We start from the raw sequence: 16,838 nt of genomic DNA, 5'->3' as shown, positions 1-16,838 counted from the left end.
TCTCAGTCAACAAAGATGTTTTTGAACATTTAACCAACGCTTATGTACGTTGCATTCTGGACATCAAACATGGCCAATTTTTTAAATAATTTCGCCAGCACCATGTTTTTAGTAACTGACATGTGAAAAGCACATTGGTAAGTGAAACTAAAATGGCTTTCCTGAACAAGACCTTAAGATAGCTTAAAGGACTCTACATATAAAACATTATGGGTCCCATTCATAGAGGGATGCATAATGAGCGCAATTTATTTTTAACGCACATAAATCATGTATATACACACTCAAATTCAACAAGAAATGGATGTGAAAATACATGCAGTGATGAATACGGCTGTAGATTTGCACTACTAGACAAGGTCATACATACATAGCTGTCATCACTAGTAATTGGCACCAAGACTAGACCTGTATCTGGAGCAAAAGATACGACTGAAAACAAAGTACTTTAGAGATCCCCAGAGCTTGAATTGGACACTGCTGCGTGTGCTAAAGTTTGGCAACATCCTTAAAATACATCAACTACAGGTAAACGCCCCTTCCGTGCCCCGCTACCTCCCTCAAATCGTAGGCTGTAGTCAGTGTATTGTGCTCAAAGCTGAATTGAACTTTGCTGTGTCCATGTTCTGGGCATGCGCAGAGTGATTTTGTGGATTGCACACACAAAATAGCCATTTACATCCCTTTAAGAATCGGGCCGTATAGGTTCAGTTGATATGCTGCCTTTTTTAGAACCAATAGATCAGTTGTTAAACCAATATTATACATTTCCTTTTAAATCGCCGAATACAAGAATATTTATTTTAACAAACTTCCATGCAATGGATCTCTCAGCAGCCTTCGACACTGTTGACCACCCCCTCCTCCTCCACACCCTCCAGTCTCTCGGCCCTGTCCTGTCCTGGTTCATCTCTTACCTTGCTGACCGTTCCTTCTCCGTCACCACCTCTGGGTCTCTCTCCCCCCCGTCCACCCTTCCAGTCGGGGTCCCTCAGGGTTCTGTTTTAGGACCCTTACTCTTCTCTTTATACAGCTCTTCCCTGGGTGAACTCATCAGCTCCTACTGCCTCAATTACCACCTCTACGCTGACGACACTCAACTTTACCTCTCCTGATCTCTCTCCCTCCCTCCTCTCTAGAGTGTCCGCCTGCCTCTCTGCCATCTCCTCCTGGATGTCCTCTCGATTCCTCAAACTTAACCTCGCCAAAACTGAACTCATAGTCTTTCCTCCCTCTCACACCTCGCCCCCTTCTGACCTCTCTATCACTGTCGACAACACCTCTATCTCCCCTGTCCCCCAACTTCGCTGCCTTGGTGTCATCCTCGACTCCTCTCTCTCCTTTGGCCCCCACATTCTCTCTCTTGCTAAATCCTGCTGCTTCCAGCTGCGTAATATCGCTCGCATCCGGCCCTTCCTCTCCCAAGATGCCACCAAATGTCTTATTCACTCTCTGATCATCTCCCGCTTGGACTACTGCAACATCCTCCTCACTGGCCTCCCCCACTCCCATCTCGCTCCCCTTCGATCTGTACTTAATGCAGCCGCTAGGCTCATCTTCCTTTCTCGCCACTCCTCTTCTGTCTCCCCCCCCCCTCTACCAATCCCTTCACTGGCTCCCCTTCCCCTACAGAATCCTGTTCAAGCTCCTCACACTTACATACAAGGCCCTCGCCAACTCCACTGCACCCTACATCTCCATCCTCCTCTCTATTCATGTTCCATCCCGCCAATGACCGTCGCCTCTCTTCCCCCCTGATCACCTCCTCCCACGCGCGTATTCAAGACTTTGCCCGCTCTGCCCCCCTCCACTGGAACAAGCTCCCTCCCTCCATCAGAACTTCCCCTAATCTGTCCAGTTTCAAACGGGCTTTAAAAACACGGCTTTTTCTTAAAGCCTTCCAGTCTCCCACTTAATTTCCTACCTTTTCTTCTGCCTCTTCCCCGCTTTCCCCTTCCCTTATCCTCCATCTCCTCCCCGTGTCTCTATGTCTACCCCACCACTTAGATTGTACGCTCCTTTGAGGGTATTCTCTCTTCCTGTCTTCACCACTGTTAACTCTGCTCTCCAGCTACTTAGCCCTCCTCCTTGAAGACCCTCTTCCCCCCCCTCTCCCCTTGGGGGTCTCCCTGTCATCCGTGCCTTCCCTCTTGGACTCAGTCGTTGGCGGACCTTCCCCTCTCCCCTCCCCCGCCCTCTAGCTGTGCTTTGAGCTCACTGAGTTACTGTGCTTATTGTTTACTGTACTGTCTCACCTCGTATTGTAATTTCGTTTGTCCCTGTACGGCGCTACGGACACCTAGTGGCGCCCTATAAAAAAAATAATAATGCAAAAAAGTAAACTATCAATTAAGAATAGCTGATGCACACAAAACATTGATGAATGAGTGTCAGGATATTAGAAATCAAATGAAGTGCTCCATGACCATATAACAGGCACAAGGTTGCTGGCGTCTATGCATGGCCTGGAAATTGAAGATGACTTTGTGTGTTCTTACAGTTTAGAATACATGTATATAACACAAGTGTTCCTAAAAGGTGAAGTATGCTGGTAGTTTTGATCAGACTATGGTGCCTTTTTTTGGTGAATGAGGAATGGAGGCTACACACAAACGGATCATTTATCTTTACAAAGAAAAGCAAAGTCTGTGCAGATGGCTCCTTGAATGACAGAACATAAGAGTAAAAAAGAAGGATATGATCAAAATCCACTGTGCTCTAAAAACAAAAAATTTAATAAAACAAGTTTCCCCTTCTATAACCCCCTCCCCTGTATGCTATAATCACATCAATCCTTGTGACACATTATGCAGAAGTGTCAATTGCTCATAAAAAAACAGTCACACATGATTATGGTCACCCCCAAAACTTCTCATATGGTTCAAGATCCCAATATTTGCCCTCCTTGCTCTATGTTAGGCTCTGTTATACAGATTACAATAACACATTTCCCTGTTTTTGACTACAATTTGCCCATGAAATACATGCGACTTGAAAAATGCAGCGTAGGATTGGCCCATGTGTACCAACAAGCACATCACCAAAATGGGAAAATTGGTCTGGTTATGGAGGCAGGAAATCCATCTAGTGAATAAGTGGTTATTTAGAGGTTGGGTGCATGTGTTTGGACCATAATAAAGTTATAGTGTAAATTAGTATGTCTGCATGTATTTAACTTTTCTTGAGAACTATTGGAAATTGTTTTCTTTATTAACAATTGTAAAACACTTCGGAATGTGCTGGCGCTAAATAAATAAATGCTGATGACGACCATTAACAGTTATTTATATAGCACCAACATATTACGCACACGGCAGAAACCCACGCAAGCATGAAGGTAGGGCACTGCTTGCAATCAAATTCACCCTTTTAAGACAGCAGTGTTAATTTAACCTTTAGTAGCACCTGCTTTCCAAGTGCAAACAGGCCGAGAACAGAGATCATCCAGTTGTCTTCTTATTCCTATAAGATGAACATGATTCACACTGCCTCCCCATGTCACCGGGAGGAAGTTGTGAGTAACAAAGGCACCAACTTGAACAAAGCCGCATAGCCATCAGTCCCAAAGAAATAGGGGCAGGGCATAATCTGATTGGAGGAAAAGTGAGGACCCTATAAGGAATATATTATAAGACCATGGCTTACTGGAAGTAAAAATACATGGGTGTAAGACATGTAAGCGTGATGGTGAAAGCTTTAGAAGTTGTAGCTTACTTTAAGCTATATTGTGACTGGGCAAATGCCTTCAAAAGTTAGAAGCCAATTTGTAACGGACAATTGGAAAGCCGCATTTTTTTTTTATTTTTTTTTAGATGCATGGAGAAAATGAATCCACTTCATAACAGACAGCACATCCATTATGTCATGCTGCTTAAACTAGGAGTGGACAAACTAAATTAGAATCTAGAAGCAAGTGAAGATATTAATTCATCATTATTTGAGATAACAAAAAGTCAAAATGCGCAGGGCAGTGGGTATAACATATTATTTGCTTTCATTGACACTAATAGAAATCATTCAATTTTTTCCCTTTCTTTTTCCCCAATAGAGCACTATGAGTGCAAACACCATCAATATTCATGGTACCGACAGACACCAGCCAGTCCTCATGGGGTGTACAACCACAGGTCATCATTTAGATGTACGTTTAGTCAGCGTATGCTCATGCAGCGTTCCAAGCAGAACATGACATGAGCAAGCTGCTCTAAATATCACTGGCATTGGGATCTAAGCTCCCCTGAAGAGGATGCCATAGTCTAATATGGGGTACATCAACTAAGAAAAGCAGTGAATATATCTGCAACCTCCTCTTGTAAGGTTCCAGAAATGGGCAATTGGGGGGAGGGGAGACCACTGCCAGCAAATGGCATCTGTTTGGTTGTTAAGGGCTCACAATCAGGAAGCTTCACTGAATTTCCCTTCTGTATGCAAGAGGGCTTTACAGGACTTTGTAAAGACAGTCGTACCATACAAGAGATGCACACATGGTGTATTTCTCACGAAAATTGTTTTGTAGAATCCTTGTATATAAGAAAACTTATACAAAAAGATACAAAATGGATAAGGACTGAGAAGGCATGCCCAAAGCCATCTTCTCTTTCCTAGTCAATAGCAAGGTATCAGGAAGACCATAGACAGATTATAGAAGATAAAATTGTGTTCCAGTTGTTAAACAACCAATCAATTCTCATGGAACTGTCAAGTGTCACCAATGACCATGACAGGACTTCTGCAATAATCTCCTCACAACATTCAGCAAGTGAGAGAAAAAAAATGGCAATTAGGGGTCAATGTTGTAATAGATGCAGAGAATTGACATGTAGACCAGTGGTTCCCAAACTGTGCGCCTAGGCTCCCTGGGGTGCCTCTGCAATCTCACAGGGCTGCCTCGGCCAGGACCAGTGGTAAGCAAAGCAGGGGACTACTTAGTAATAATTTTGACTTAGGGGTGCCTTGAAAAAATTATGGAGACCCTATGGGTGTCTTAAACTGGAAAAGTTTGGGATCAACTAATGTATACCATAAGGTAGTGATAGGCAATATGAGAGAATGGAGGGGCCACATGGTAGTAAGTTAAAATAATGCATTTAATCAAAAGAAAAACTTCGTAGTAATAACATATCCGAAAGTATTTTAAACCAGTGTTGCAAGCTTTTACAAACAAATCTGAGGAAGCAGGAAGGAGCTGGGGTTAAGGCTCAGAGGGCTGCCTGTTGCCCACCGCTGCCATAAGGGTAAGCAGTGCCTGGGAATTACCAGCCAATCTGAAATTTAAAATGTGGAAGCATACAAAAATATTGGGGTGTGTATGAAGGATGTCTGTAAATGCAGAGTGGAAAACTGGAGGTAACAAGAGGAATTGGTCAATGTTTTTCTTGACCCAAATATTTAGATTCAGATCGGAGTCAGATTTTGCTATACATGTGGCCAAATCTGAAATAGTTGGTCAATGCTCTGACCGCACCCGACAGGGAAACATTTGTCAACTCAGACAATGGCTGCATACGTAGATCGATGTAGTCATTGTCTGTCCCCATTTATTAGCTCTAAATTGCTTAATTTGCAATCAAACTCATCTTGTAGGAACAACATTAGTGCTGTATGCAGGATGACATTCATGTTAGCCAATTAGACAGTTTCTGTAGTTGGTTGTCTGTTGCTGGATCAGGAAGTTTACTACCAAGGGATAAATATTTAGTAGGTGACAGTATAGGAAGGGTTAAAGCAGAGCTGGAGAAACAGGCTGTGAATAGCAGCCCAATATGGGTCTTGTAACAGCAAAGTATGTAATAATGCATAACACCTCTACGAGCGCAATTTTGAAGCTCTGTAGATTGTACAAGTTTGAATATCTTGGTTAAAAAACAAAAAGGGACACTAATGATTTAAACAAAGCAGGGACAGCAGTTATGCTACGATGACAGGTCCACATAAACTCCGAAATGAAACTTAGAAGACTAAATATATACTATGGGCAAATGTAGTTCAGTTTAGTACAGGGTTTCCCAAATCCAGTCCTCAGGGCTCCCCAACAGTGCAGGTTTTCCATATCTCCTTGCTGGAGCACAGGTGTATTCATTACTGACTGACACATTGTAACAGATCCACAGGTGGTCCTAATTATGTCACATGTGATCCAGAAAACCTGCACTGTTGGGGAGCCCCGAGGACTGGGTTTGGGAAACCCTGGTTTAGTAGTAATAGGAGAAAAGTTAGTTGTAACTGAGTTGCAAAAATTCCAGGAGTCACTTGGAGCTGGCACCTTGATTGGCCCATTTCTAAAGATATCAATGGATGAATCACCTTCTGGGACTTAAGTATGTCTAACTGACTGCATAGTTGTTACTATCTCCAATTTAGCATAAACAATTAATTCAAACAAGTAGCCCAACATAATAAAACGTAGCTACTTTTGAGTAGGTAAATTATGGCGCAATCACTTAAATAGGGATTGCTTTAATAATCATGCTAAATGCACTAGTCATAGCCCGGGCACTTGGAAAAGTCCATGGGGAAAACAGAAAATGAAAAGAAAAAAAAAAAAAAAAAATTACTTGTGAACAGAAACCCCTTGACAAACATATGACTCAATATGGCTCAGAAGTCATTTGATACCACGGATTTCCTGTTCTTCATACAGTGTTGAGAACATAACAAATGTTAGGAATCAGGTAGGCAATGCACATTCAAAATTGCTGCTGTTTCCCAACTACAGGGAGTCATTACTATTTAGGTCAATGGATGAACATTTTTTTTTTCTGGGTCCTTAAAAGATGCAGCCGACTCCTAAATTTGGATGAATGGCTCTAGAAATATAAGTTATACCCACACATGGATGTGCTAGCATCCATCCTTAATAAACCAGATTTAAAAGTAAGAAGCCTGACTGTACTGCAACATTTGCAGCAAACAAAATCCACCAGATCACATACATGATCGGAGTAAGAGACCCCATAACCTCTGAAACCGGTTTGTTAAACCTAAGCCTGTCGGCATTCTTATCAATACACCACATGAGATAGTTATTAAAACCATTACGAAGGAGTTGAAGATACTTAAAAAGATATCAAAGCCAGCACTACTTTACACTGTTTACAGCACTCACCTTCTACTGTGTGTGCAAAGTGCCCAGATTTGTCTTTTGTTTTTTTTAAAGAATAAAGACTCTCCTAGGAAATCAAACTAAAACCGCTATTCACTCACTGAAAGGATAATACACGGTTAGGAGCAGATCTTTACATTAGCATGTCTATTGAGCCACAAATTATTATTCAACTATCCTTTGCACAGTGCCTGCAGTGCTGAGAGAAATGTGTGATCTAATATGGCGTCCTCTACAGACACTACCAAAATGACAACTAGAAAGGGGATGGTGATGTACTGAATGCTGTTCTCTAACCATAAACACCATGACTTAGTAGCATGTAAACATAAAAAGTATTCCAGAACCAGCAAGTGCATCAGAGAACCAGCCATAGAAATTATAACTACATAACATTTAAAATGAATAGATGCCGGATGAACAACAATAGATCACAGAATACTTCTAAACATCCCTAAGCTCAACTTCTTAGTGAGCAAAACAAGTGATGCTGTCGGCATCTGAATGCTATGTAGTGGTCTTCAACAATACTACAACTATCCTCCCATCCCCTGTACTTGGTACCCAACAGTCAAAACAAATCAAGCAGTATGAAGGATATTTCTTTTTTTTACCATATACCACTTATGGCATGCAATACACCTGTGCATTGTTTCAGGCAATGTAAAAGTAGCATATGGTGATACTTAGATTTAAAATTTTGAACATTAATAATAATAAAAAAAAAGAAGCTATTTTACTTTCACATGCAACAAATATGTATGTCCTACAGCAGCACACCAAGAATGCAAAACTACACGATATATAATCCTAGGAGTGCATATGAGGAGGCATTATTAAAGGGGGGTGGCTGATATAAAACCATAACATTACATCTGCCCCATCCATGACATGGAGCCTGTCCTAGGGATGGAGGGAGGTAAATAAATGGGGCAATTACAGTGATAGGATAAAACTAATATAGCATATGGCAAAGTGCAAAGAAGCTGCACAATGTTAAGGAGGATGAACTGAAAAAATAATCAGCATTATTATTATTCTTATTAGACACAGAAACCATCACCCACTCCCCACCTCTCACAGTAACAGGAGCAGGGGCTGTGCATGCACACCCTCTATTTATAGGAGTAATAGCACACAAGGCCCTTATTACACTGGGAATAGACGCAGAAAGCCGATCCCGCCAAGTTTCAGGCCCAGCCGCCTACGTACCCCCCTCCTCCTACTGCCCCCCCCCCCCCTGTGGAACATGATGCCGCCGGGGAGAGGGGGGGGCCCGGGCTCCCCTGGCCGGGTACACATACATACACCCAGGGAAGAGATAAGGAGCTGGTGGGGAAATAAAACAAGAAGTGACCTGTTTGTCGCATCCTTATAGTGCGCGCTGAGGTAAGAGCTGCTCCTGGCTGGCAATCAATGGAGAGAGACAGGCACACGGCGGATTAAGCCCCTCCCCCCGCCATCCAGCAGGACACGCCCCCACCTCTCCACCAGCTCTCTCTCCAGTCAGCCACGCCTTCTCTTCTCAGTCGCCCGCGGGAAAATCCACGGACGCCCATTGGCTGGGAGGGCGCGAGACGGCGGCGCGACCGGTGCATTCAAAATGATAACGTTGGTGGGTGGGATGTGACGCAGTCGAGTGTGTCGGCGGTCCGTCTCCTCCTCACGTCAGCCCTGCAACAGGGTGTCCAATGAGTACAAGCCGCCTGTTCTGAGCATACAAGGACACATAAGGAAATGTTTAAATAATCCATCACTTTAGTGACCCACTTCCTAAATGTCCCCATTGTAGAAGGAGGTCCTTTAATTCAACCCACCTCTGAATTGTACCCGTTAGGAATATGGAGCCATTTATCATATTGTTCCCAAAGTGTGGCTATATCTATTACAGGCCAAATGTACATAAAACATCAATTTGCATAACTCAACATTTACTTAGAAAAAAATCGGGACTATATAAGCCCCGCCCCCTGAATGATATCACTCACATGCTGATCCACCCACTGTCAGAACGGCAGTATATTTGTAATAGTTTTTTGGGGATTATTTTAGGGAAGCAGACAGGAGGTGGCAGTACATCATGCATGCCCCTGTGTATGTGGCACAGCTCAAGTTGTCATGACCTTAACAGAGGCAGTGATGTGCATGTACAGTGATAGATTAGGGACTCGGGTGAAATACATTTCACAAAGCAGTGTGTAAGTGACACTAATGCAGGGGAGCACGCAGGATTGTCAAGGGGGGGGGGGGCCATGACCAAAAAAACAACACGCGAGAAAGCTGCTGCAATACAGCACCGCCGCGGACGCTTCTTTGACAGCACCGCCGCTGCTGTATAGGACAGCGCCACTATGGTGGACAGCGGAGGGGGGGTTCTAAAGACCCAGAACCCCCCCTGCGTACGCCACTAATGTATGATAGCTACAGGCCTGTCAAGTTTCCTGACTTTTCACTCCCACCCCAGGGGCTGGGTTGGGGGAAGGGGGGGATCTGACCCATAGTGGGCTAACTTTGGCTGGGTCACTGGGCTACCTGCATTTTATTCCAGATTTCTTTTGACTGGGAGATGGGCACACATTTATCTTGAAGCCATTTCACTAGCAGAGGGTGTACAATGTCTGCCCTCTACATTATCAGCTTTAGCTATTTACATAGTGCCACTAATTCTGTACACAGAACTCCCATCAGTCTCTGTCCCATTGGAGCTTACAGTCCAAATTCCCTAACATACACACACAGAAAGGATAAGCAGGGGCAAACGCAAGATTTGGGGGTTTCCACACCACGCCACCAGTGGGCGTGACCAACATGCATGGGGGCGTGGCTATAATTTTAGACCGTGCTTGGCTGCTCTCCAACTCTTCCTATCCCCATTATATACAAGGGCAATGCTGCGTGCACTACTGTTAGGTACACACAGCTCTCCCTTTTCAAGCAGAGCTGTGTGAAGCAGGAGCAGGGTCCAGCCACCTCAATTATACATTGCCCCAGGTTTGGAGGGGGGTTTCCAGGCACTAATAACCCCACCCCCGGGTTTGCCTGTGCTAAGGTCGCAGCCAATTAACCTACCAGTATGTTTTTGGAGTGTGGGAGAAAACTGGAGGAAACCCACGCAAACACAGAGAGAACATACAAACTCCACCCAGATAAGGCCATGGCTGCTAACAAATTGACCCTAGTCTGTGTCTGTCTGCCTCTGTCTGTGTGTGTATGTATGTATATTAGGGAATTTAGACTGTAAGCTCCAATGGGGCAGGGACTGATGCGAGTGAATTCTCTGTACAGCCCTGCGGAATTAGTGGCGCTTTATAAATAAATGGTGATGATGAAAAGAGATATGCATTACCAAAAGAGACCAACGTTGTATTATGCGTGGGTCGAAAAATAACCAGCAATCTGATGAACATCAAGATCTCACTCCAGATTCAATTGGAGCTGCCTGCAAATCTTGTTGGCCGACATCGTCAATCTGCATGTTCGTTAATATACTGTGCCACCGCACTATTTAGGCCTATTTATCAGTATGTTTGGCACTTAGCTAGAGCAACTAGATCCACCAGTATATGGGTTCACAGACCATCTTCTTGCAGCTGGTACCATATTAATTATGGGATATACCGAGCACAAGCGTATTTCTTCTCTGTTTTTAGACCATCTTCTCATGGCCCAAGTGCCTGAAAGGTGTGGATGTCCCCATTTTACTACCCAATATACAGATAAAACACTGTAGATTTGACAAAACAATTGTGAACTATTTATTACTGTATAGTAACCACAGGTCTGTAAATTTTAGGGTCAGTTTTTTGGAGCAGTCGCCCAGTTTGACCCTCACCCCTTCCCACTGTTGGAAGGTATGTGCTTGGCTATTGTGTGAGAATATGTGTATGCGCCACAACACAAAGTCCGTGGTCCACCGTGCAGAAGAACCCACTGAGGAAGCCACGTAACAGTGGAGAAATACGTGTAGGATTACACACAGGTAACATCAAAAAGTGTGTAAAGTTAGAGGCATGGAGAGATAAAAATTGGGATCTACCTGACAGATAGAAGTAAAACAGATTTAGTGCAGAAGTTCCTCTACATGACACACACACATGGCAGTGGAGTGTGATCTAATGTCAAAAATCTTTGCAAAATCTAGGACTATTGTATTAGTCTATCCCTTATACCACTCTGAATTTCATTGCAGTTTAGCAGCGAAACACAGTTACACATTGAAAACCAGGATCACTCTGGACTATTAGACCACTACCTGGAAAGAGCAGAAGCCTGGTACACTAGTCCTAGGAGTCAACCTTGGGACAACAACAGGATGCAAAGAGCACTGAGTTGAAATCAGGACTACTACATCTTATTCTGGCTGCACTATGTCACGAGCCGCGGCGGTACTCACAGCCGCCGCGGCTCGCTTCTCATGTGCCCCAGCGTCCCGGCCGTCACCTTGACGACCGGGACGTCATTTCCTCTTCCTGTCCGGCCGTTACCAGGGCAACGGCCAGACGCTAGTACACTAGCGCTGCGTCCCGGCGGTGCTGGTAGCCGGGCGCATGCGCATAGCAGGCAGCCTGTGGGCTGATTAGGCTTATTAACAGGCATTAGCCTGCAACTGTGTAGGTCAGGGGCAAGCCCTGATTGGCCCTGCTGGATACTAGTAAATTAGCCTGCAGGAGTGTGTTCAACTGCTGATTGGTCTGTGTCTGTACTTAAGGCAATGAGGTCTGCTGCCTCATTGCCGGTTATAGCTTCTGTGCTCCAGTCTGCTGACCTGCTTGTTCCAGTCCCTGTATCCTGTATCTACGTTTGACTTCCCGTGTATGACCCTTGGCTTCGTATTGGACTTCGCTTGTGTTTCCTGTGACCCTGATCCTTGGCCTGTTTACCCGTTCTGCTACTTTGCCTGTGACCTCTGACCTCAGCTTGTTCATCATTACTGTTACCTGCTGCCGGCCTTTGACCTCTGCGTGGACCTGACTCTTCTTGCCTGGGTTCTCCCCAGCCGGTACACACTTCACGACCCTCTGTCAGTCTGCGGCCCAGTCTGTCCCCACCTTCAGGGGCTCCAGTGAACACCTGACTGGCAGAGTAGACTCCGGGTTGTGTTGTGCCGGCTGGAGGGGTTCCTAACACACTAGTGACGAGCCAACCAGCACTCACTCTACATGTGGAATGTATCATCATATTTCTTAACTTTTAACAAAATATATTTGTGATCCCAGAAGATTAAAAACCATAAAAGATTTCCGTAGCCACCTAAACTAGTGAACGAGACTCCAGTTGCAGTGCAGAATCACCAAATTAAGACCACTGGAAACCTTCCAAGCACACAATTGAAACTACCATAAGGAGCTAATCTATGTCCAATCTGATAATACTCATATAACCAAAGGGACACTAGTCTGGTCAGAAACAGACTCACTCATGGTGAGACAGTGGCGATTGTCCGACTGCATTCACCATCCTTTCCTGATTGACAGCTGAACGTCTCCAATGAGATGCTAATCACAATCAGCATTTTATTTCTTTCCCAAATTGTAATTCGTGGCCAATTAGGTCTAAACTGGCCTAGATTTCTGTCTCACAAAAATTATCTGCTGTATATTTAGAAGCAAGATGATATCTCATAATTTAAACCCACAGCTGAATTTCCCTCAGTTTTCAATGGCTGTTAAGTCACATCATGCTTACCAAAATGAATGAAAGATTGCCAGACGCAACATGGTAGAAGCCTTAAATTTACTAAGCAAATTCACATGCCAAAATCTGTAATTATTTTTATGCAGGGTAGGTTTCAGTTGTGGACACCTCTATCATTCTGGCAGATACAGTATTTTTTATGTAAACAGGGAAAGTAATAATGGCCATTTCATTGATGGGAGTTTCCACATTCAGTAAATTGTGACATTTATTATTTGCTCACATTTTAAAGAGAAACGGCCCAGCACACTTGGCCACACAACCTGCCTTGCTCTGGGAGCGGTGATTTGTCCATAATAAAGAAGAATGCTTTTATCTCACTTATGTTATTAAAGTGCTTGTTCAAGATATAACAACTCACCCAGGGAATCATTTAGAAAAAAAATTAAATTAGGAGACATTTAACATCACTGAATAAAAGCTTTATAGGTAATTATTTATGAAGTCACCCAATACATTTTATATGCGCATGCTGCCACAGTGGTTAGGTTACAGCACTGGGGTCATGGGTTCAATTCCAACCAGAGCGCTATCTGTGTGGAGTTTTGTATGTTCTCCCCGTGTTTCTGTGGGTTCCGTCCAGGTGTTCGTGTTCCCTCCCACATTCCAAATACATGCTGATAGGTTAATTGGCTTCTCATGAAATTAACGTGCGTCAGGGAAAAGATAGCAAGCTCCACTAGGGCAGGACTGATGTGATATGTTTATATATTCCATTAAGGTCTCACGAGCAGGCCCCTCTTTCCTCATGTTCTCCTTCTACTATCCCATCACCCTTTGTACCTCTTGGCTGCTTTCCTAGCACAGTTTTCTTGAGCCCAGGCCTACTTCACGTTAACATTACTATCACTCACTGTCCTGAAAATAACTTGATCTGCATTACCAAGTGATCTGTATGTAATCTGTTAATTAGTTAATTATGTTTAGTTTAATAATGTACAATAAAATGTGTTATGGATCATTGCTGTCTGTGTACTGTATAAAACTAAACTTCATGTACGGAGCTGAAAAACCTTGTGGCGCCTTATGAAAGATAACATTCTCTGTAAAGCACTACGAAATATATACATGCTATATAAATAATTTAATAAATAAACAAATGTGAGAAATTCACACAATATAGACCTTTTATATAATCTAGATGATGAACACTTGTCTCGACCTGAAGACAGTACAGACAGAGCAAGCATATAGACAGCCAGACATATACATAGATAATATACTGCTATTTCTTTACTTTTGCCTATTTTTCCATATATAAAGTGGATAAAATAAAAGGATATTTATTCCAACAAGCAAACAAAATAAAGTAGTGGTCCAAAAACAAAATGCTATAAAATATGCTTTCATGGACTAAAAAAAAAAACCCTGAAAACTTATTCAAATTAAAACACAATAACCCAAAATAAAAGTTGGTCTGAAACCCTTGGTCCTTGAAATGGTTAGAGATTAACCGCTTCATGACCAGCAGTTTACCTCCTCCTTTCATAAACGAGCCAATTTGTAGGTTTAATTGGCAATTGCGCTTATTTATTTGTGTACCTAAAAGAATTGGAGATTTTTATCACAGATATGGCTTTCTGGCTATATGTAACGTACTGCTCTATTTGATATTTGTTTTAGTTTTCTTCATGACATATGCAACGGGAGAACCCCCTACCCCTAAATACATTCCACTGCGTCTCCCAAGAACTGGGATATTATGACATATGTATTGCAAATGGTCAAGTGTAACACATAGAAATGTAATTTTGGAACATTTTGATCAATAAAAGAATGAAAAAGTATACATCCTTTTGTGTGTTATTTAATTCGGTTCTCTATCTATTCTTATGACTTAGGTGGTTACTGTGCAGAGCTGTTAAGCAAATAAGAGAAAGTGTGAGAGATAGCAGGATTAGGGACAGTAATAAGTAAAATTAGTAGAGTGTGGATGAAAAGTGGACATGGCCATCAGAGAAGTCTCCTGTGTGATCACAACCCCTGTGCAATTGGTGTGACACACTCACATTCCGTAGTGAGAGGATAATCTCATTGTAGTAATCATGTTATACTGTTTTAATCAGTGCTGTCTCCCATCTGTCTTCCAGTAAATGGAAAATAAAGATGCTGTGATCACTTGTATTTTGAATTCCAGTATTCCTGAAGCCTCACTGTGCTCAAGTTTGAACACTGATTAGGAGTGCTACAGAGCTTTCAATACAATCTCAAGAGCACTGAAATTCAAAATTATAGAACCAATACCGAATAAACATCTCAGGAGCGGCAGAAGTTCCGAACAGCAAACTGTTACCATTCTACTACTTGTTTGGTTGGAATTCTTTAAATTGTCCGGCTCTTGGGCTGGGTAATAACTTTCTCCCACTTCAACCCACACCACTTCTAATTTTTCTTCCATTAGATGGAAAAGAGTCCCCTAAACAATTGGAATCCTTGAACCTTATGCTACAACGTGCAGCTTGTGCATGCAAGCGTTATGCCCTGTGTTATGTGAAGAAGCCATATGCAGGGGCCGCACTGAGTCTAATAGGGATCAATGATCCATAAAGCCCATCGTAAACCTGGCATCTCTACTCCAGTATACCATATAAACTCAGTATTGTGACATTTGACATAAAATAAATTATTATTTTTTTTTTTTTTAACTTACATTCAGTGCTATGTTCCCCACATCTGCTGGGATTTCCACTTGAGTGGGGCCTTTAGACTCATCGGGGACCCTGGAGGATCTGGTAAACAGGGTGTGGAAGAAAGGAAGGTCATATTTTTTTTTTTCTCATTCAACTCCACCCAAAACAAATTTAGTTTTGGGTGGCGGTCTTTAAAGGATATTATGCATATGATAAATATGCAACATATGGAATAAGAACAGGTTGTGAGAATGCACATAAGGGATACAAAACAAAATAAGTTTGTTCGTTGTGTTTTCTTTTTTCAAATGTGGAATGACAGACTTAGGCTGGGTACCCACTACAGAAATGTTCTCCTGATGTGTTATCTATAACGATTTTACCAACGACTTATAAAAAGGTACAAGATACCTTCAGATCTGTGCTATTCATCTGTCATAACAATCATCTGAAAAGATCATAGGTTAAATTTATCAAACTGCAGGTTTTGGTAAACTTGAGATGTTGCCTATAGCAACAAATCAGATTCTAGTTATCATTTCTTTAGTACATGCTACAAAGTGACCGCTAGACTCTGATTGGTTGCTATGGGCAACATCTCAACTTTTTCAAACCTGCAGTTTAATAAATTTACCCCGAAGATTCTGTAAACTTTGAGTTCCTGATCGACTGCAGAACTGGAACGACATTGTTCCATCGTTGAACAAGATTTTTAGTTTGGTTTAAAAATCAAATGAATCTATATGATCTGGAACGATAGTTATTCATTATTGCAGTGTACACAGTAATGCAATATCTGGCCGAAGTAGTTTATCGGGTGATTGGCCCGATAATCGGCTGAAAACCCTGTAGTGTGTATCCAGCCTTATGTGGAGTTCAGCTAAGTGTGTTTACATAATTTCTTCACACCGTTTTCCAAATAGAATATGAACAAACGGCACCGAATATCGTGCCGCTTTCTGAATTCTAGATTTCGATGCTTCAACTGTTTTGCTGATCAGTGTAAGCCTCAAGTGGGCTCCTATAAAAACCAATGTTTCCATTGCTGTTCCTATCAACAACTGAGGCATGTAAACACTGGGGTCCATCACCCAGACGCCTGTGCACATCCCATCAGGGACACAGCATTAGCAAATTCTCATCTGAATGAGCCCTTAGAGTTAACTGTGTAGGATCTGAAATATTTCTTGGACTTTATATAAAACTTAACTATACTGTACCGCTTCATCACAATGTTTCCCTTTTAACAGAACATGAGTAATTATTTCATTTAACAACACATGGGGGTCACCGTTACTTCTTAGGGAATCATCCTAATATATATCTATATCTATCTATCTAGTGTAATATATTTTTCCCTGAAAATGTCCATATCAGTCTGCATGTTTGATGCAATTCTTACCAGCTATTCT

At 42.5% G+C, this 16,838-nt stretch overlaps 1 protein-coding gene across 3 annotated transcripts in view; it reads right to left on the bottom strand.

Annotated features, from left to right (window-relative positions):
* The window catches only part of NSD2 (nuclear receptor binding SET domain protein 2), a 58,950-nt gene that overhangs the window by 41,505 nt on the left and 607 nt on the right, over positions 1 to 16,838 (bottom strand). Inside the window, exon 2 of one of the 3 annotated variants that reach the window (XM_075194188.1) lies at positions 15,447 to 15,525. The gene's annotated coding sequence lies outside the window, so the exon portion shown is untranslated. Of the gene's footprint in view, positions 1 to 8,459; positions 8,719 to 15,446; positions 15,526 to 16,838 lie in introns of those variants that run through there. The other 2 variants (XM_075194187.1, XM_075194189.1) reach the window with 2 other exon arrangements.

The sequence above is a fragment of the Mixophyes fleayi genome, chromosome 1 (assembly GCF_038048845.1).
Source record: "Mixophyes fleayi isolate aMixFle1 chromosome 1, aMixFle1.hap1, whole genome shotgun sequence".
NCBI classification, from domain to species: domain Eukaryota; kingdom Metazoa; phylum Chordata; class Amphibia; order Anura; family Limnodynastidae; genus Mixophyes; species Mixophyes fleayi.
This window is presented reverse-complemented; position numbering and strand designations above follow the sequence as displayed.